The sequence below is a fragment of the Tachypleus tridentatus genome, chromosome 10 (genome assembly GCF_004210375.1).
Source record: "Tachypleus tridentatus isolate NWPU-2018 chromosome 10, ASM421037v1, whole genome shotgun sequence".
In the NCBI taxonomy this organism is placed as follows: Eukaryota; Metazoa; Arthropoda; class Merostomata; order Xiphosura; family Limulidae; genus Tachypleus; species Tachypleus tridentatus.
Window position 1 is genome coordinate 72,943,306 of NC_134834.1, and position 22,502 is coordinate 72,965,807.

General features: G+C 35.5%; 2 protein-coding genes across 3 annotated transcripts in view; one reads left to right on the top strand and one right to left on the bottom strand.

Moving 5' to 3' along the window:
* Positions 1–14,197, bottom strand: part of LOC143229565 (marginal zone B- and B1-cell-specific protein-like) — a 28,745-nt gene extending 14,548 nt beyond the window's left edge. Inside the window, exon 1 of one of the 2 annotated variants that reach the window (XM_076462084.1) lies at positions 14,136–14,197. The gene's annotated coding sequence lies outside the window, so the exon portion shown is untranslated. The remainder of the gene's footprint in view (positions 1–14,135) is intronic. The other variant, XM_076462079.1, reaches the window with a different exon arrangement.
* The window catches only part of LOC143229560 (uncharacterized), a 135,618-nt gene continuing 125,780 nt past the window's right edge, over positions 12,665–22,502 (top strand). Inside the window, exon 1 of the mRNA XM_076462068.1 lies at positions 12,665–12,816. The gene's annotated coding sequence lies outside the window, so the exon portion shown is untranslated. The remainder of the gene's footprint in view (positions 12,817–22,502) is intronic.

Below are 22,502 nucleotides of genomic sequence, written 5' to 3' on the forward strand. Positions count from 1 at the left end.
ATTAAAATAGTTTAGTGCATTATGTAAGAGTCTTTCGGATATTGTTTCTATGTTTGCATACTTGTGCATGAATATGGATGAAGTACTACGTGGTACTTTATAGGCTGAAGTTAAAACTGAGTTTTGTATTCTTTATAGTTTCTGTAGTTCTCAGGATATCGAAACCAGGTTTCTAGCTTTTTAAATCCGCAGACATGCCATTGTGCCACTAGGGGGTCAAATTTATTAATACTTTTCCAACGCAAATGTATGTTTATTATTAGACATATCTCTTAATAAATGTCATACAATACAGCTATAATTTATCTTACATATTACTTTCTCAATCGTTTTTCTTGTGTGTTTATGGCCCAGCATGGCCAGATGGTTAGGGCACTCAACTCGTAATTTGAGGGGCGCAGGTTCGAGTTCCCGTCGCACCGAAAATTTTCGCCCTTTTATCCGTGGGGGCGTTATAATGTGACGGTCAATCTCACTATTCGTTGGTAAAAGAGTAGTCCAAGAGTTGACGGTGGGTGGTGATGACTAGTTGCATTCCCTCTAGTCTTACACTGCTAAATTAGGGACGGCTAGCGCAGATAGCCCATTTGTAGCTTTGAGCGAAATTCAAAACAAACAACCTGTGTTTATAGTGAGTTCAAACATCGTTTAACTGAGGTTTTTGTTGTTGTTTTTTGCGCCTTGTACTGTGTCTCATAATATTAGTTTGCATTAAGCCAACAGCATGTTTGTTTGTACTTGTAGTTAAGCACAAAACCATCCAATGGACTATCATCTGTACTCTGCCTTCTACAAATATCGAAACCTGATTTCTAGTGGTATAAATGCTCTGCCACTGAGGGCAGCAAATAATTCAATCTTATACAATATTTACTTACTAAGCATAGAAATTCTTAGCGTTAATAAATAAGACATTGAGATAGAGTTTAACACTAACACTCCTGTCAACAAAAATACTTCTGTTATAACAGAAGAGCAGTTTTTGGTTTGTTGAAAATTTTAAAGTAAGAAGTGTTTCAGTTTACTTTTATAAAAGCCTTCGTAAGTAACACGACAAATCTTTAATTAAAAACAACATTAGATTGCCACGTATGTTATTTTCAAAGAAAGCATTTTCCGAAGACGTAGTACACAGAGTAAAACTATATTTAGCTGAAAGATTTGTGACAAGTGAAAGATACTCACATACACACACACACACACACATATATGTATATATTGGTTCGTTTCTGTCGATCCTTGACGTTATTGACAAGAAATATAATGAAACTGGAAGTGAGGCTTTACCGTAGTTCGACTTTGGAAAAAATATTTAGTTGTAACTTGATTTCCGTCTGATATAAAAGAAATGATATTTCTGTCACTAAAACAAGCCAAGGTATAATTTCATTATCACTTTCTTTCACTTCAACAACCACTTATCTTTTTTTATATTCTGATAACAACACAAACTTGTGTATGACTAGAAACATAAAATTAATAGCGTTTGGAAGGAAATACAGCTGCTGGAAAAGAATTCTTGTCGCACAATGTTGTGTAATTTTGTTAACATAAGTTGGATAAACATTCTTACACAAGTTCTTGCTAAAAAAATGAGAGAGAGAGAGAGCGTGAAAATAGCAGTTAAATAATTTAAATACGATATATTTAGTTGTTGTTGAAGTTTTACAAATGCGATATACATGAAAGAAATTATTTTGATATATGTTGTACTGTTTCTTTCAAATCCTTTTTTTTTTTTTTTTTACTGTTACAGTAACATGTCCCTACAGAAATTATATCCATGTTCCTGTATCCGTTTCCTGTAGTTGTCTCGTTTGATTTCCACTTCAAAAAACTGTCGGTTGTGATAAGTGACAGTATAATTGGTGTGAACGTTCAAAGTGTGAAAAACCTTCTACAATAGTGTATTCCGAACCAACACACAATAAATATTATGTTCAGTATATTAGTTATTGCGAACAAAACGAGTACTTTGTGAAAGATGCATTTTGTTACAAATGTTTATATCATGGGGTAAATAACCAAAAGTACTTCTATATTAAAACGTTTATTTATTTGTATATATGTATATATATATACCAAAAATCTAGCGATGAATTAAAATACAATTTTTTTAAAGACATTACTCCTATCTTTTAAGTTATATGCCTCAATACAACTGTAAATTACGTTAACTAACAGGAGTATCCATCCACTGAACGGAAGTTAGGTAAATTAATTATTTATTAATGAAAGGTTATCTAAAGACCGGAAAGGTGGCTTCCCTCACATTTAATTGTAAAAATACCCATAAAAAAACGAAAAACATAAAATGTGAAATCGCAAATGTGCATGTATCTCCGTATGGACACAACAAATATTCTGGCCAAATGTGGTAAAGATCCATCAGCAAGGGGCGAAGTAGTAGTAAAAGACGGCCATAAAAACCGCAAAACTAATTATTTGTTTGTACCCCAGCATGGGCCTAACAAATCTTTATGCCAGTTTTGGTGCAGATCCATCCACACTCTGCGAAGTAGTTGCTCGGAAATACAACAGACAGTAGTATATGGTTATATAGATATGTGTTATTCCATCAGAATAATAATAACAGTTCTGTACTTTCATTGTCTTTGTAACATTGATTTGTTTTGAGTTAAAACTGCAATAAAAAATATATAAATATTTAATATATTACAATAAATTTACATATATATATATCAGGTGATTATATTGCCATTGTGACATTCACCACAAATATTTTTATGAGAAGCCTTTACTGTCGTGTTGAATCTTGTGATGCTGAGATGCTTGGCCAGTAAAAACTAACCATACTTGTGATTTAAATGGTAGACTCTTATGCTGCACTTGAGACATTTATTATGTTGTTGAATATTATGTAATTGTTTGATTAGTAAAAACTAATCGTACTTGTGGTTTGCAAAGGCAAACAATTACACCGTACTTGAAATTTGTACTATACTGTTAAACCCCATGTTGAGAAAGTATCTGATAAACCTAGACTTTCCCAGTATAGTTTAGTCTACAGTACATTTAAAACAATAAAAAAGACTCGATACATATATATGTTTCATTAAGTTACACGCATTTCTGTAATACAAATGGTGTACTTGTTGTTTCAAACAATAATCAACCTTTTCTCTCATTTCTACTTGCCGATTGCTTTACCTGTATTTCAACTTTGTGAAACTGTACATAAACGTGTTTACTTTCATATAATGTAAATCTTGTTAATAACAGAAAAAAAAATAACAAAAAATTATCGAGATGTTCAAATGATTGCCAACATTGCTTTGTTTAAATACTAACACTCTTGTTCCAAACTTCTGACCGTACTCATGGACTGCTATTCCTGGAACTTTTAAACATTCTTTATTACTGTTGAGACCTATTGAAGCGAGATAAGACTTTTATTACGATGTTTTTTGTTTGTTTTTGAATTTCGCACAAAACTACTCGAGGGCTATCTGCGCTAGCCGTCCCTATTTTAGCAGTGTAAGACTAGAGGGAAGGCAGCTAGTCTTCACTACCCACTGCCAACTCTTGGTCAATGCGGTCGAAATGTATAATTAAAAACCAGTTAGCAATTATTATCGTTTCATTAAAAGGTTATCAATTACTAATGGGACTTAGGTGATCACATACGCTGTTAATTATAACAAAGATCCACTTTTAGGTAGTTAGTTACTAAGTGTTCATACATATGTATGCTTGCTGAGAGTTAAGTCAGTACGTGATGTTTTCAGTCCACATCTAGAATTGATTTCTCTATATTACTTTATAATAATTTTGAAAAAATAAAATAATAATTGGATAACTCTCATTCAGTTGCTACAACCGTTAAATCTGAATAGCTCTGTTTAATTTAACTACTACTACACGCTTATAGTACATGGTGATCCACAATTACCTTTCCTAATTTAAGGAAATACAACCTTGCAATTTTTGACATCTTTAACTAACCAGAAACCAAAATACCCTCAAATGTATGAATATTAGTAGTAGCTAAACAGGTGAGAGAATAGTCTGAATATTCAGACATGCGGAAATGAAAAGAATGTAGACATGAAGACGAAAAACAACTATGCAGAAGTGGAAATAGTCTGAGCTTGTGTATAGATGGAATTAAGAAACAAAAATAACAGCCAGTTACAAGTGGAAGTAGTCCAAGTTTATACACATAAACAAAAAAATGAAGAATGAAAATAGTCTAAGCTTGTAAACAACATATAGATAAAAAACAATATGTAAAACCGGAAATAGTCCGAGCTTGTTATCACGAAGAAAAAAAGCAATCACACAAAAGAGGAAATAGTCGAAATAAGTTGATATGGAAATAATGAAAAAACAACCACACGGAAATATAAGTAGCCCTAATGTGTAGATATGAAAACCAAAAATGCAATGGTTTGATAACACTGGAGAAAAAGTAATTATTCAGAAGATTGTTGATGAAATAGACGACAAATTTACATGAATAATTTATTATAAGTATACATACTCTTTAAGTATGCAGTTTACCAAATAATAAATTAAAGGGTTAAATTTTTAACCGTAATTTCTGTCGTAAGTTTAGAAAAAATAATGAACCATAAGTTTGTGCTATAAAAAACTTGCTTAGTGTTCTGTACGTTCATAGAAATACTGCACCAAAGGTCTAAACTATAGAACCACTTTTTCAGTCCTGCAGACATAAAATACAATAGTTTAACAATATAAAACTATGATTTTTGTCATATACATTTTCAAAAAAAATATTTAACATGTTTACATTATGAAATCAAACTTACAGAAATAATTTACTAAATGTCTACGAAATCATTTTTACCAAACTTTCTAATACTTTATAATTACATTTTTGTCCTGTAATTTTACTAAAAGAGTTTGTTACTGATTTGAACTTCTAAGTCAGGTTTTATATTCATGGAATTTTTCCTCAAATCGTGCATGCACTAATAGTTTTACTCCATAAAATATAGTTTACTGTTCTACAGGCGTACATGAAAACAACAAATCCTGTTCCAAGTGTTCACAAAAATAATGAATTACAGTTTTACACGAAATAATTGTGTTATTATCCTAAAAACAGATTACAGTAGATTTACAAAAATTACTGTTTTCTGTCTTACAGATTCTTAAAACCAGTGAACAAAACGTTTGCACATATGAAAGCCACATATTCTACCTTTTTAGCATACAGAAATGAGGTTTCACACGTTTAATTTGTTAAAACCGCATCTTCTGTTCTGCCAGTACAAAGAAATGATGATTTAAAATTTAGCATGTTAAAACCATATCTTTTGTGCTACTTGTTTCCAGAAATAAGATTTTGCACGTTTAATCTATTAAAAACCATGTATTTCTGGTTGGAAAAAAATTGTGAACTAGAGTTCAACATTATAAATATTTTTTTCTTGTTTTCTGTCACACAGACTAACAAAAATAGTGAGTTATAGTTTCACATTATAAAACTATGAAGTTTGTCATACAGGTTTACAAAAACAGTGAATTACAAGTTTGCACTATAAACCCATGGCTCTTTCATACAGGTTTACAGAAGCAGTGAATTATAGGTTTGCGTTATAAAATTATTTTATTTTTTTACAGGTTTATCACATAATTTTTTTTTTCTGTCTACAGGTTTCCATTTTGAAATATATTTAATGTCCCGAAGGTTTGGTCCCGCGCTTTGTTATAGCAAAGTCACATCGGGCTACCTGTTGTGTTCATTAAATTTGGTTTGGCTTATTTTGAATTTCGCACAAAGCTATACAATTTACACAGATTACGAGTCGAGTGCCTTAACCACCTGGCCAATGTCGGACCCAAGAAATTAGTAAGAAAACTAAGTGGCCCGGCATTACCAGGTGGGTTAAGGGGTTCGACTCGTAATCTGAGAGTCGCGGGTTAGAATCCCCGCCGCACCAAAGATGCTCGCCCTTTTAACCGTGGGGCAGTTATAATGTAACGGTCAATCCCACTATTCATTGGTAAAAGAGTAGCTCAAGAGTTGGCGGTGGGTGATGACTAGCTGTCTTCCCTCTAGTCTTACACTGCTAAATTAGGGACGGCTAGCGCAGATAGCCCTTGTTAAGCTTTACATGAAGTTCAAACTAAAAATCAAATCATTTCGAATCTAATAAGCTTCTTTCTGACATACAAAACGCTTCACGTCAATAAATGTCAAACAATGGATCATTCAGTAAGATTAATAGAGTCCATTCACAAACGTTATAATCGTAACTACGCAACAATCGATGTACCCTAGACGTAAAAAAAGCGTTCGATGCCGTCAAACACAACGGCCTCAGGTACAAATTATGTTATTACAATATACCTACACCACTTACTAGATAGATTTCAAGCTTCCTAACCGAGAGAACCACAAAAGTAAAAATAAATAATAACATTTCACCCTAAACATTGTCAACCTGAAGATGACCTGGGAAGGTCGAAACGTTGTTCTCTGCTTCTCAGTGAAAGTGTTAATACCCATACCAGTCGTTCTGAGATACATTTCACCCTCATTCCCTCCACAAGCTGGCGTTTCCGGAGACCCAGTTTCAAGCCCTTTACTGTACATTTTATTTGTCAATGGAATAAACTTCTTGGCGCTTCCGCAAACGTAAGCTTCACAAAACGCGGATGACGTCACCGTATGGAGCAAGTTACGTCACCCACTTCTGGTAGCAATCTGTTAAACCCGCTCATAACACAAGCCATTATCTTGTGTTGCAGGTTAAAACAAATACTAAGAAAAGATATACTTAAGCTTTTTAACATACAAATTAAATTCACGAACAAAACGAAGTGTTTTGGATTATCCTTTAACAAAAAACTGATATGGAACATACTTTTCGATAAAATCATGATCAAAACAAAACAGGTAAACTATCTCAAAAAGATCAAAGGCTTCAACGCCATCATTATAATGGAAAAATGCAACGCTTTCATAAGACTAATCCTCGAAGACGGATGCCCTGTAACGGGTGATATGCAGTTACATTTCTATAAGAAATTAGAACTAATCCAATAAAAAGCAATGCGCTATATTCCCGTTTACAACCCTGGCACATACCTTCGTAAAATAAGTAAATCAACGACAATCCGAACTCGCTTTATAGTCCTCGCTAATAAAAACTTCGTGAAGTCCAAAAACAGGGATGACCTCTATAAGATTGAAATTACAGAAACACCAGCCTCATGGAACAAATTTATTTTTCCTTTCAATTAGGTCACTTCGCAAAACTCATTTCAACAGCCACCTTGATCGTTTGCCTTGTCCTTCTGTACCATGTTTCTTTGCTGGTTACCAATCGGAACGTGCTATGGACTACAAATGTATGTACATATGTATTATATAAAAATGTTGTATTGTTATATATAACATGTTTAAATTATTAGAGTTTGTCACTTCGATGTGTCTGTTATTGAATAACGTCTATTGTTACCTGATTTGAAATTGTGGATTATACTTCAAGAATATCTGTTCTATGTAAATGTCATTAACAAGCAATAAAGTACGGTTCTCGTTTTGTGTAGTTTCTGGAACTTGGTGCGTCGTCCCTCTGGGGCAGGCGTTGGCTGTCTCGTGTCTCTGCTCGTGACCCGTTGATCTCGTATGTAAGGCCTGAAGCTTCACTTCCATCTCAACACAACAGGAAATTAAACGCCCTTCCTGTCCTCCTCTTGGCCTTTCCTCTTGCTTGACCACGGCAAGTCACCAAAGCATAATTAAACTTCCACGGAAATCATAGATCACTTCACAATCTCTAAAATTATCAACACGTCAAGAAAGGGTCGAAGAGAAATAGCTTTAATTTTGCCCCCCGCTAGTACAGCGGTATGTCTACGGATTTACAACGCTAAAATCAGGGGTTCGATTCCCCTCGGTGGGCTCAGCAGATAGCCTATGTGGCTTTGCTATAAGAAAAACACACAACACAAGCTTTAATTTCTGAGCACCCTTGGGTTATTAAATCTAAATACCTACCACGATTGGATTGACACCACCATTGACAATTTGCTATGAAGAAAGTTCTACCTTTAAAAAGCGCTCGGATTATAGGCTTTTTTTAGCATTTTAATTATACAATATATAAGGTATAACTATTTTTCTGAGAATATTTAGTTTTATTAGATTTGGTGAAATCAAAATATGGATTTCTAGTTTGAGTAAATACCGTATTTTCCGGGATTGAATTCGCTATTTTTTCCGGGATTGAATTCGCTATTTTTTCCCAAAAATAAGTCAAAAACTTACTCTGCGACTTCCAGGCCGAAGGTTACGTTGCTTATAGGTTAAACCTAAGCCTCGAGGAAGCGTTTCGATACTAGACAGTAATCCAAGCCCCTCTATATGACTCAGGATGAAATATGGAAGTTACTTAGTATTCATAACAAATAAGTAAACAAGATAATCATAAATGTTTAGAAAATTCATTGGCACTTTCGCAGTAGACTGAGGTAAACCAGTCAATGGTCTAATTTGCCTGTTTTCCATCAAATATTGACATTTTTACTCGCTTCAAACGATCTTGATATTAAGGCAACATAATAAGAACATATGAAAAGAAAATTGCGGAAACACAACCCGCTAACGGCAGCCATTTACAAAATATCGTAAGTTTGTATTGGTTCCCGTTCAGACCATTCTGTTAAGTTGTTGTGTAAAGTTTTCAAACACAAACCTGTCCTCGGTAGGAGTTCTCTGTCACAGTTCAGCTGATTCAATTTTTTTATAACACAGCTCATATTATGACTTCAACAAAAAAGGGCACTCCGAGAATAGACTTAGAATAACGTTGTTACTGGTAATAATACAGATATTCTAGTAATAATATAAGGTACACACTTTCAAAGGTAGATATGATAAGCATATAGCTGACAAAAAAATGAGAACAGAGCAAGAGAATTTATGTATCATGAATCACTAAACAATCCACAAAACATCTCAGTGAGACTGGTGGAAGTGTTGCAACCTTTTTCTTATGTTTATATTTTTTTTCAATATTTAGCTAATCAAAATGAGGGTGCGTCTTCAACGCCGGGAAATACAGTAACGTTTACAGTATCTTCAGCCTTCCTTCCCTGTTTTTTACGATCCTCATTTGCAGGTTTTTAAACTCCCAGTTATTTATTTATTTCCTCTACTGGCGTTTCTTATGCTCAACTATGGGTAAAGGTAAAGCAGCTAACTTTATACATGGTAATTACAATAAACATAGCTAGTGTGGTTCATGATCATTAGGTAGTTGCAGGAACCTGTGCAAATTTAAGAAAGCAAAGACGAAAATAGCGAAATCAACGTGCGATTTTGTAGCAATGACTAAGCTTTCAATTCATTTTTATATTCGAATCTGTTTGTAGTAAAACATAGTAACACAAAAGGTTACCTATATTGTGCCAACCAGGGTATCAAAATCTGGTTTCCAGTGTTTTAAGTTTTCAGACTTACAGCTGTGCCACTGGAGGAGAGGAGGGATATGTGGCTCTGATAAAGTAAATTTTAAATAAAAAGACATTTCAATAAAATGATATTTCATGCTTCAAACTTTAAATTAGCATATCTTTACAGCTACAGATGCAAGGCAGAGAAAGGTCTTGTTCAGTTAACGATATGTTTAGTTGGTCCCTTAATGTTACTTAAAAGTTCTGAGTGATTAGTTTTCGTTTGATAGGTGGGAGATCCTAGTGAGTCAACGGTAAGTTTACTGACTTACAATGCTAAAATACAGGGTTAGATTTCCTGTAATGGACTAAGTGCAACTAGTCTATTGTATAGCTTTACGCAAAAACAAACACAAACATAGAAGCATCAGTTATTAGAAGATAAGTGAGGGGTCGTTCAATACATTCTTAAATGATTAATAACTTCGGTGGCTTACGCTCCTAGCTTTAAAGTACACAATACAAAAGCATGTTGAAAATCACGATAAATCAACAACAAGAATAAGATGGTTTCAGAGTCAAAACAAAAACTCTAATAGCAGTCATATGTTGTTAACAGTCATATGTTGTCATTGGCTTTAAGAAACATACACGACTAGCACTTCTGATTATATCATTCCTTGTTTGTTTATTTTGGAATTTCGCGCAAAGCTACACGAGGGTTACCTGCGCTAGCCGTCCCTAATTTTGCAGTGTAAGACTAGAGGGGAGGCAGCTAGTCATCATCACCCACCGCCAAATCTGGGGCTTCTCTTTTACCAACGAATAGTGGGATTGACTATCACATTATAACGCCCTCACGGCTGAAAGGGCGGGCATGTTTGGTGCGATGGGAATTCGAACCCGCGACCCTCAGATTACGAGTCGAACGCCTTAACCTACCTGTCCATGCCGGGCCTATATCCTTTCTATCTTATCAGTTGGACTGATGTTTAATGCTAAAATAAACTTGGTTTTCCGGCCCAGCATGGCCAGGTGGTTAAGGCACTCGACTCGTAATCCGAGGATCACAGATTCGAATCCCCCCTCGTATCAAATATGCTCACCCTTTCAGCCGTGGAGGCGTCATAACGTGACGATCAATCACACTATTCGTTAATAAAAGAGTAGCCCAAGAGTTAGCGGTGGGTGGTGATGACTAGCTACCTTCCCTCTAGTCTTACACTGCTAAATTAGGAACGGCTAGCGCAGATAGCCCTCGAGTAGCTTTGCGCAAAATTCAAAAAAACAAACAAACTTGGTTTTCCCATCAATAGTAAACGATACAATAGCTATGGTAACTATAACCAACGGCAGAGACAAGAAAAATGACTTAGGGCTGTAGAAGAAAAAAATTAAAATTAAATTATATAATCCATAATTCAGTGTGGGGCCTTTACAGGCCTGTGGCCAGGTGTCGCTTCACCCCTCTTACCTGCCTTTTTTCACACTACTTGATGCACAGTGTAATTCCTGGAAACAAACATCGCTTTAACAAATGGTAAATCGAATAGCGTGTTGCGTTTCCTATACACCTGAATAAAATGGATCGGTTTAACAATTCTCCATATTAGAAACCAACTGAAGCGTCAAGAGTTTGTTTGTTTTTTGGAATTTCGCACAAAGCTACTCGAGGGCTATCTGTGCTAGCCGTCCCTAATTTAGCAGTGTAAGACTAGAGGGAAGGCAGCTAGTCATTACCACCCACCGCCAACTCTTGGGCTACTTTTTTACCAACGAAAAGTGGGATTGATTGTCACATTATAACGCCCCCACGGCTGGGAGGGCGAGCATGTTTGTCGCGCAACTCGGGCGCGAACCCGCGACCCTTAGATTACGCCTTAACGCGCTAGGCCATGCCAGGCCCAAGCGTCAAGAGTAAGTGTGTTGACAATTTACGTGCCAGCAATTGTAAAGTAGAGATAGTTATACCTGCATCTTGGGGTTTTGACTTGAAAATTTAGTCCATGTGATGCGTAATTCATTGTTCAGGTTGAAACTACCAAATACTATAATACCTTTGTCACTTAATCAAAGGATTATGACCCTAGTATTTCCAAACGTTTATTGTAGATGGTGCTACGTGTATAATATTCTGGTATTTTTCTTCAATGTTCATAAGCTCTCCTTTTCTAGTTTGTCATCCTAATTTTAAGTTAGCAATAATATCAATATTCAGGCTTGATATCATAAAATATGTTATATTTGGAAGGATAAGAGTATTTCGCGTATTAAGAGCAACTGAAGCAACAGGTAGGAAAACGAATAAATAAATTATGGATGAATAAGATAGATCAGACATTACATTTAACGATTTTTTATCTTAAAAGATAACATAAATTCAAACATTAGACGAATCAAAAAATTTAAAAAAATGCGACAGCTGGAACGCTTTCTCAAGAAAGACATTAATTTGAATTTTGAAGGTAAAGGAAATGTAAGCTAACATTTAACACTCCCTATTCACAAGAGTGTGTACTTTTGAAAAAGCCCAGATACGCAAAATTGATTTGTTTCTTTGTTTGTTTTTTAATTTTGAGGGAAGACAGCTAGTCATCATTACCCACCACCAACTCGTGTGCTACTCTTTTACCCACGAATAGTGGAATTAACTGTAATTTTATAACGCCTCCATGGCAGGGTGAGCATGTTTAGTGTGGCGAGATTCGAATTCCTTAACCACCTGACTATACCGGACCCGCAAATTCGAATAGTTAGTTTGTGAAGAAAACAACAGTTGAAGAGTATCGGGCAGAGGGTTGAGTATATTATAGTAAAAGGATTTTGAAGCCTTACAACCTCTTTACATTCGCTTTCCCACTAAATGAATAAAATCAAGAGAAATATAATCGATTTTATCTTTCGGTTTTATTTTGCAAAATCTCATGAATTTTTATACGCAATCTCTATTATTTTCCTCTTACTTTAATGAAATAACAAAATTATTTTTCTTTATTATTTGTCTGAAACATTAGAAACATTATATGTATACACGTATTTGTTTATAGTATGTGTAATATAAAATGAAACGACTAACACTAATTACAGTTTGCAATTGAGCACTTACACCTTTACTGTTTTGTTTGTTGTTGTTTTTCCTTCCTCGACTTGTGGATAAATCCAAAAATTAAATATGCAGTATGGAATATGAAGACTAAAGTTTCCTTGACGGTTATTTGAAGAAGCGCCCTCTTTCCTACCAGTATTCACAGCAGATGATAGTTTGCTAAGTGGTTCTGTTAATTCTTTATCGTGATCGATTGTACCGATGCAGTAGGAAAAGTATATTGACTATTAAAGTAGTATTATTGCATTCTTTTAACAGGCGCTCCAGGGTTGTGAACGAACTGTTTAAATCTGTTTGTAAAGAATCAGTCAAGTCAGGTGAGTCTTTAAAAGGAACCAGGAACTTTGCCCTTTTTTTTTCTTTCTTTTCTTTCTCACATTTACCTTTTATATAGTCCTAGTTGATCATGTTTCAGAAAAATCCTGATCTTGCAATATAATAGACACGCCAAATTGTAAAGTACAAATAAACTGGAGGAGAGCCACTCAGTGGAATACTAATTACTACTTTAGAAGCGAGGGAGAAGTACAAATAGTGCGGTCGACAGTCGCCCAACTGTTAGAGCAAGAACGACAGCTAGATTTAAAAGGGGTTAAATAAGAGTAAGAAAAGTTAAGCCCACAATGGATTTTTTTTTAACAAATGAGAGTTAGTAAAATAAGCTTAATGACAAATAAAATGTTTTATTTAAAAAGTGTGTGCGTGTATCTAGGGTGGGAGGGTCAAATTTATATAAGTAGAATTTCAACTCACTCCACAATATATTTTACTCATTTAAGTTTCATTGCATAATATTCTCTCTGTATTACAGACTAGTGGGTTCATTCTGTGGTTGCTTTTCATTTTCTTTAACATAAGTTTCTTCTTTTTTTCTTTAGTTGGCTTTCTACGTACACGTGTTTCATTTCGTGGTTTTCCTTTGTTTTTACACCCCTCGTAACAAATCTTACAGGCTCGATTCAAGGTTTTCTGTTTTTACACATCGTAACAAAATATATGCGCTCATTTTTCTTTTTCGTCTGTTTACTCACATTCGTAGCGAACCGTACACATTCGATTTTTGGCTGTCTGCCTTCTTGCAGACATTTGTGAAAAATAATTGCAGTTCTCTTTGTGATTGTCTGCCTTCTTACACATCTTCATAACAAAACTTACACACTCGCTTTGAGGTTGTCATTTTGGTTGGTTTGAATTTCGCGTAAAGCTACTCGACGGCTATCTGCGCTAGCCGTCCCTAATTTAGCGGTGTAAGACTAGAGGGATGGCACCGCCAACGCTTGGGCTACTCCTTTACCAACGAATAGTGAAATTAATCGTCACGTATATAACGCTCCCACAGCTGAAAGGGTGAGCATGTTTAGTGTGGTGGGGATTAGAACCCGGGACCCTCAGAATACGAGTTTCTTAACCACCTGGCCATGACGTGCCGTGTGGTTGTTATTATCTTTTACACTCTGTAATAACTCTTGCAAGTTTTTCTGTCTGAGTGTTTATCCGTTAGTACTACTGTAACGTAAGTTAAATTTACTCCTCACATATACCCTCAAATAAACCAACTAGAAATTCCACTAAATCTACTAAAATGCATGTAAACTATTGCTGAAGCACCTTAATAAATCAGTTATCATATACTCACAGATTGTTTCCTTTATAACGTCTTCACCATTTTTAAAAATATATATTAAGTTTTAAGTTATTTTTGCCGCTAACCTTACAGAGAGGAAATGTAGGTGTAGATATTTTGGTAAGCTTCACCAATCAGAGCGTTTGTTTCCTGTCCAGCGTTATGATGTTTACTTCCCATATGTTATCGTTCTTTGTTGGCTTCTGGTTTTATTTGTAGTTATTCAGTTTTCAGGAACGAACTGTAACGATTGTTGTAGTGACAGGAAGAGCTGTGGTATGAAACATAACAAGGTGAACGTTGTTTATGACCTGAAATAATTATACAGCCATTTATAAAATAATAAACAACGCTCAAAAACAAGATACGTGATGCAAAAGCTTCACATTTGTTCTTATGATTTTGTTAAAGTACGTTAGGAGAGTTTGTGTCAAGTTTCACACGTTTTGCCTAAAATGAAATAGGCTATCGTTTATTTCGGATATTCATGCGAACCCGTCTGTAGTTTTTAACTGATGGACTAGAGAGAAGGCAGCTAGTCAATAGCACTAACTATTAATTCTGGGACTACTCTAATCGATTAGTGAAACTTCATCATAACTTTTATGGCACATCCACGACCCCAAAGTGAGAGCGCAATTTTTATTATTATTATTTTAGTTCAGCCGTGGGACAGTGAAGCATGAATTTTCTAATCACAGTGCGATAACCAGTCACTTGGCCACGCCCAACCATAATACAAAGAATGCGGAAAGGCTAAAATTATCTTTGTGTCATTACCAACTTCATTGAAGGCTAACTGAATAATTTGCTCACTTTGTGCGCTATATTTAGTTTGAAAAAGTTAGCTTATGTTCTAAATAAAGCATGTTAAAATATTTTAAGAAACATTTTAAAGCATTTCCCCCTCTATATCATAATTATTAGAATAGTTATTTTTTTAAGTTTAATAATCGGGATATATGATATGAACATGTGTTCATAACAAAATCTTATAGCCACTAAAATGTTTTTTATCAAACCAAGAGATATATATGTTTCCATGTAATCATAAATTACAAATAAATTGTAATGTATATTTAGAAACTGTGTTTTTAGTTCAGTTGATAATTTGTTAATTGCAAGGTATTTTGACGAGAAAAAGTTTTATTCGATTTGGCTTCCTACGAAATCGTAACTGAAGTATTACAAAATTTGTAGCATATCATTACTTTATTGTATTTATTAGATAATCAAGCTTTCAACCAATTAAAACGACTGTTTATTTATGTAAGTAGACGAGGCTGACTTCTTACTGATTACAAGGTTTGTTTATGCATATACTGTTAATTTATTGTGTTTATTCGAATTAGATTTCTCAACAACGAACATAACGGTTATATTTAATATTGTTGACACATACATTCCTCTCTGAACCAGTAGAGAACTGGTTACCAGGCCACGTCAGTATTCGCGGGAACGAACTCGCCGACACCGCAGCTAAATCTGTCTGCTCTGGCATAATCATTGCTGTGCCTGTTCCATACCTGGACTATGGTCCTGTATTCAAGGCTCGACTCCGTGCCAGTTGGCAGTCGACTATGAGTGGGCAACGTGAAAACAAGATTTTCCAAATAAAATCCTCTATTGGACTTTGGTCGTCTTGCTTCCGTAATGATCGGAAAGAGGAAGTTGTTCTAACTAAGCTACGCATTGGTCACGGTTTTTTAACTCGTCGTTTTCTTTTACTTGGGACTGATGCACCAATGTATTGTCTGTGTAACACTTAGGTAACAATAAACCACATTTACTTTATTGCCGTCGTTATGACTCTCAAAGACGGCACCATTTTAAACATGTTCTATCCCAAGGTTTATCCGTAACAGCGCAGATAGCCCTCGTGTAGCTCTTTGCGAAATTCAAAACAAACAAATTACCCGTAACGTTAGACAGTGTTATTGGTGATGGTGATACTCTCCACCTTAGAAATGTTGTTAGCTTTTTTGAAGGTCATTAATTTTTTTCACGGTATTTAAGTTTTTTTAATTTATATCTAGACCCTTTTTTAATGTGATTCCCTTTTAAGAATCAAAGTACAACTAGTTCAATTTGAAATTAGAAAATGGCCATAATGTCAAATAACTTAAAACCAGGACTGGAAAGGCCAACTTCAGGTGACTGACGCTGCTGTTTGAATTACTCGTTAGTCTGCTTTACAACTTGTATTACTGTAGCTTTTCTCTTACCGCTGTAGACTAAATGTAAAAATTGGATTTAATGCTATTTATGTTTTTAATTAAAAAATTAAACTTTGTTTTATTTTACCTTAATTTCCGTTTATGAATTTTAATAATTTTAACTTTTTACCGGATGTTTGGTGCACATAGTCTAGTTGCTTTGTGCCATAAAACACCAAACCAATCAACCAACCAACATGCAATCCAGATTGGATCCATGAACTAAGAAAATTTGTTAATTTCATTTTTACCGTGTGTTTATCTGAGAGTGAAGCTCTTAACCATTGAAATTGTGGTTCTGAGAACTAAATGAATGAGTGTTATTATGGTTTTGCCCCAGCGTTCCGAGAAGAGTTCGCACAAAACATTCCGGTTTTGTGATGAAGACATCACACTGTCAGTCACTTCAAATCACGAACGTGATTTGCTAAAAGCCTCGTCATTGTATACATATTTTTTTATTTTATTTTTTTTTACCTGAGCACATTCTGTTAACTATCGTACATTATTAGCTGTTTTAATAACGTGATGAAGCGCCACCTTAAAACTAAATGTGTAGTTTTGATTCGTTTGAAATATATACTCTTCAAAAAAAGAAAGGCAAAATATGAGATAAATTGTTAACAAGTTTATTCCGGGTAGTTCTGTATGACATGTGTGAAACTTTGCACATTCACTGCTGAAAATCCAAAGTCTGCAAAGGCGAAGTCCACGCTCACGAGGTGAAGTTTAACGTCACTCAACGTCAATAACGAGTATGTCCCCCGTGAGCATCAATATCTGCTTGGCATCTCCTGCCCATGGAAGCGATGAGATTACGAATCACATCCTGTGGAATGGCTGTCCACTCAGCCTGCAAAGCTGCTGCAAGCTGAGGTAGAGTCTGCGGTTGAGGTTGTTGCCATCGCAGACGTCGGTCCAACTCGTCCCAAAGATGTTCGATGGGGTTTAAATCTGGTGATCTGGAGGACCGGGGAAGAACGTTGATGTTGTGGTGTCTCAAGAAGACAGTGTTGAGTCGGGCTGTGTGAGGACGGGCGTTGTCATGTTGAAAAACGTCGTTGACGTTCACCATGATGGGTTGCACATGGAGCCTAAGAATCTCGTAGACGGTTGCGTACGTTCTGATCGGAAATCCTACGCAGCCCTGGTATGGTTGAGGCAGTAGACGTCGCAGTGGTGGTCCTATCCCGAAGGTGACGTAACCGGATGTTGCGATCTTGTGCGGGCGTGGTCACACGAGGTCTGCAAAATCGTGTACGGTCACAAGTTGATCCATGTTGTTGGTGACGACTCCATAGCCTTGTGATGGTGCTTAGGTGGACATTCACAGCTCTGGCAACATCTGATCGAGATTCGCCTGCTTCCAAGCGACCAATGGCGTTGTTGCGTTGTGCTTCAGTCAGTCTTGGCGTAACTGTATTGCGTGTCGGTGGCTTAACACTGAGGTATGGAAACCGAGAACCCATCACTTTTATAGGGACTTTGCACATGTTGCACTTGCAGAACATGCAGATATCTCAAACAAATTTATTGGACACGAATGCGTTTTGGCGAAAAATCCGATGTTTTCCTCCGTTTTCAAAGTGCACAACTTTTATTGTCATTTTGGTCTGACAATCAGTGCTTTAACACGTGTAACATCACATACTCTGAGCTTGTAACGTTATTACATATATTTCTCTTTAACAAAAATATCCCTTTTGCGTTTCTTGTTTTGAAGAGTATACCTTTATATTTATTACTAAACTAGCGTTTAGCCTGTCAGAAATTACGAACAAGTACTTCCACCTCATTCCATAGTATACCTTAACCTCATATTTTACAGCTAACTGAAATAAATATATTTTGAAAAATTAAGCTTGACAAACAGAGTCAGAAAAGTGAAATCGAGTTAGTCAAACGTCGGTATATTCCTTTGTAGCTAATTAAAATTAATATTATTCATGAAATAAATTCGTGTGGTATTTATAGGGTAATTACTGGTAAAAATCAGTTAGATTTTAAGAGTTTCTAATATATAGAAAAGCCAGTGCGTTTTGGTAACACCACGTTCCAACAGTGGCTGTTGTCATCTCACTCAGCAACAAATTTGTAACCTAATATTGTCGTTAATCAATGTAGTGAAAGTTTAAAATGAAACTGGAAAAATATGTGTTGAATTCTTAACATTGAGACTCCATTGATTAAAGAGGCTTGTTTCTTATCAAAACGTTTGTGATATGACAAAAAAAAAAGAACCCTCCGCTAGTACAGCGGTATGTCTCCGGATTTACAACGCTAAAATCAGGGGTTCGATTCCCCTCGGTGGGCTGAGCAGATAGTCCTTTGTGGCTTTGCTATACGAAAAACACACAAACACACACAAAAAATAGCTTAATTTAGAAACGATTTATGTTTAAAACTGAATCGATATTTTTACTTTCATAATAAATTTTATGCAGTTGGTTCTAGACTAGATTCTACACTACGTCTTATTATACTAACATTCACTACAGTTAAAAGGTTTCACGGCACACACCCCTATCCTCCCACAGCCTTCTTACACCCTCAACACTGAAATAATAATAGACAAACAATAATCAAACTATTATGTCTGGATAAATTTATTTAGGCATTTATCAATCGTCCTATTTCGAGAAATCAAGTGTGACGTGACACGCACTGGGTTTGGTATAGATTTAGATGGTAAATTGTTAATATTTTTATCTTTCAACACTTAGAACGGAGGGTTGTGGTAACATGATTCTAGTTCTGTGTAGCGAATAGAAAATCGAAAGTAGAGAACTGTCTCTTTGACGATGGCTTTTGTCTGTTTGTTGTTAAGCAGAGTGGACCAGCTACTATTTGCCTATTGGCGGGATGGAGTTTCGAATTTTAGCATTATAAGCCACTGTCAAGCTACAAGGAAGCATGAAGAATAGCAAATAATTTACGTCTGAGAACAAAAACTTTATAAAAAAATCCGTATGCCCTTTTAGATCTCCATGGATACCACTGACTGTGGATTGAGAAATAAACATGCTTTGCTGGGAAGATTGCAGGAGGTATACAATGTAGGCTTAAGGTTTACTGATATAAATAGTATTCCTCAAACGGATTGTGGGATTTTCATTTAACTATCTTGTTTGTTTTCTTCTCCGTAGGGCCCGGCATGGCCAAGCGTGTTAAGGCGTGCGACTCATAATCTTGAGGGTCGCGGGTTCGCATCCCCATCGCGCCAAACATGCTCGCCCTTTCAGCCATGGGGGCGTTATAATGTAGCAGTCAATCCCACTATTCGTTGGTAAAAGAGTAGCCCAAGAGTTGGCGGTGGGTGGTGATGACTAGCTGCCTTCCCTCTAGTCTTACACTGTTAAATTAGGGACGGCTAGCACAGATAGCCCTCGAGTAGCTTTGTGCGAAATTCAAAAACAAACAATTCTTCTCCGTAAAGATTATATTCATGCTTTCAGTTGAAGGGATGTTGATGAACCAACTTTCACCAGACGGAGGTAACAACTTCAACCTATTTTCAGTTTCTATAAAGCGCTTTGTTCATGTGGCTGTGTTTTGTAGAAACTTTCGTTTTTCAACCTATGTATTTTCTTGCCAAAACACGAGCCACATCTTCTGCTCGTGGAATCATTAATTACTGTATAATTATAGCTTATTTCCGAAAAGATGCACGTGTTCTACCGAATTGAACTCTGTGTCTGGGTAACTGACATAGATATAATAACAGCTGACTTAATTTTTAGTTATTTGAACACGAGTGATTGGACGGAGCGTGGTATTATTACCGGAAAACACATTTCGAGAAATTGTGCCGGTAATTATTGTTACTTCTCCGGATAGTAAACGCTAGAAACGGCAGGAAATACGATGCGTCTGTTGGTATAAGTATGCCGTATGGCTTTTTTGTGTTGTATTAATACACCAATCTTCATTAGTTACAGATATACAGACAATATAAGTAGAACTTGGTGGGCGTGGTGCATCTTTCCTTTTTCATATGACCAAGACAAAAAGTTAAGTTTGTCCTTTACATAGTACAGCAAAAATTAGTTTTATTATAAATGATAGATTCGATAGTTCCAATAGAAAACGGTTATTTCAGTTAAATTGTTATTTATATTTATAATGTATTATCAAAGTTTGGAATATGAAAATTAGTAGATTAATTTAACGATTTTTAGTCACTGCTCGTAGAATGGCTCTGTCTTATTGTCCCGTTGTTTTATCAAATACAAAATTCTAACCCTGTGCTCCATCATTTCTAGATAAATTTAGATTTAATTATAGTTTTGGACTCAGGACGTAAAACCATTTCGATTGATGTATTGACTGATTATTTGGAATTAAGCAAACAACTACACAATGGGCTATCTGTGCTCTGCCTTCCAGGGGACTCGATTGATACATTTGAGCGCGTTCAAGGCTTCGTACAGTAATATGCCTTAACTCTGGCTAACATAATCTTAATTTGAGAGTAAGCTGGTAAAGATTCTGATGAGTAATAAACTTGAATCAGGTATATGGGCCCAAAGCTTGGTATTGCTTGCGCACAAAAACATAGTTAAGGGATGGAGAAGTCTCATATCAATTTACTGTAAGCCAACCTAAAAGAATTTCAAGTGCCGCGGCTGTTGATGATTCCTTCTTGTTTTAAATTGTTAAACGTTTCCTAAAATCACTTTACAAGCCTTACTTTCTTTATTTTTAAACATATATTTGTTGAAACGTGATTTCTGAAACATGACAGCTGAGCAACTTGTTTCAGCTAACTGATACTACTAGTATTGAATAGTTCATGGTTTTAGAAATAGCTTTTTAATCAATTAAAATCTTGGGAATAGTTTTGCTGTTTATCAGCATCAGTGTTCACAGAACTCCAAACAACGACTAGTTTCTGAATTAGAACTAAATACATTAATTAAGGAATACATTAATAAGTACCTGAGATATAACACTTCTAATTGTAATTGTTTTTCCCCCTTTTTATTTTTTATTTTCACCAAAAGTACGGAAATTTTACTTGATACAAAAACACACTTTTACGGTTTTTTGTTGTTGTTTTTTTTTCAAATTTGGCACACTGATAGATATTTTCTACCTACTATTAGATGTCTCAAATATAATCCACAGGTGTAAAGATAGTCAATAAAAACTAATCAGATTTGATGAAAAAATTTTCACAAGCCTTCGCTTAAGTGTAAATTGGACTGTTTTAAATTTTTTGTCAATCGAATTAAAAATGGCTGATTTAGGGTAGCAAACCCACAAGGTAAAAAGACGTACAAATACACAAGTATTGGCTGGGCAATATTGGTAATTTTATGAAATTAGCATAATTAAAAGCGTGAGCGTCACGTGATATTATCTTAAGCAATTAACGTAAATAATGGTGCTTGATATGATGCATGTGGATGTTGACAAGAAACTGTTTATCTAAATTCCATGGATTTAGTAAAAAGAAAGTCATTAACGTTGTTTTAGAGAGGAAAACTATCGCCTCGTACTTTAAAGTATCTGGTTCTGTAAAGTATAGGTCTGTTCCGAATAACAGGTCGCGATCCGAAAGATAATGTGGGTTACTATTGAGTGTCACTTTATTGCTTGCTGTGTTTTGTTGGTGTATATTGACAATAAGTCATAATATCTGATAAAAAACATCTTAGGTGTGGGAAAAAAAGGTGAGGTTAAAGTGGATTGAGTGTGCAACTTAAAGGAATGAAATCAAACTGGTAGCTACACTTGCAGCATCGGTAAATATTTTGCAGTAAACATTCATTAATTTGTTTTATCCACCATCATCTCCCACGTTGTTGAACGAAAAAAATGCAACCTAACTAAAAATTTTATCAGTGTTATAAGTGTAGCTACTAGTTTAGCCGTCAATTCTGATTTCATTTCTTTAAGTAGTACGCTCTGTCCTTTTTTTGGGCGCACTTGTTTCACACCTAAAATGTTTTAGATCAGATATGTTTAATAGCAGCATTATGTTTCTTTGTTTTGAATTTTACACAAAGATACACGAGGGCTACGTGCGCTATTTGTACAGGTTGATCCAATAAAATATGTTATTTCTATCTACAGGTTTGCATTTTTCAAATATATTTAATGCTCTAAAGGTTTGCGTGCGCTTTGTTATAGAAAAGTCGCATCGGGCTATCTGTTGTAT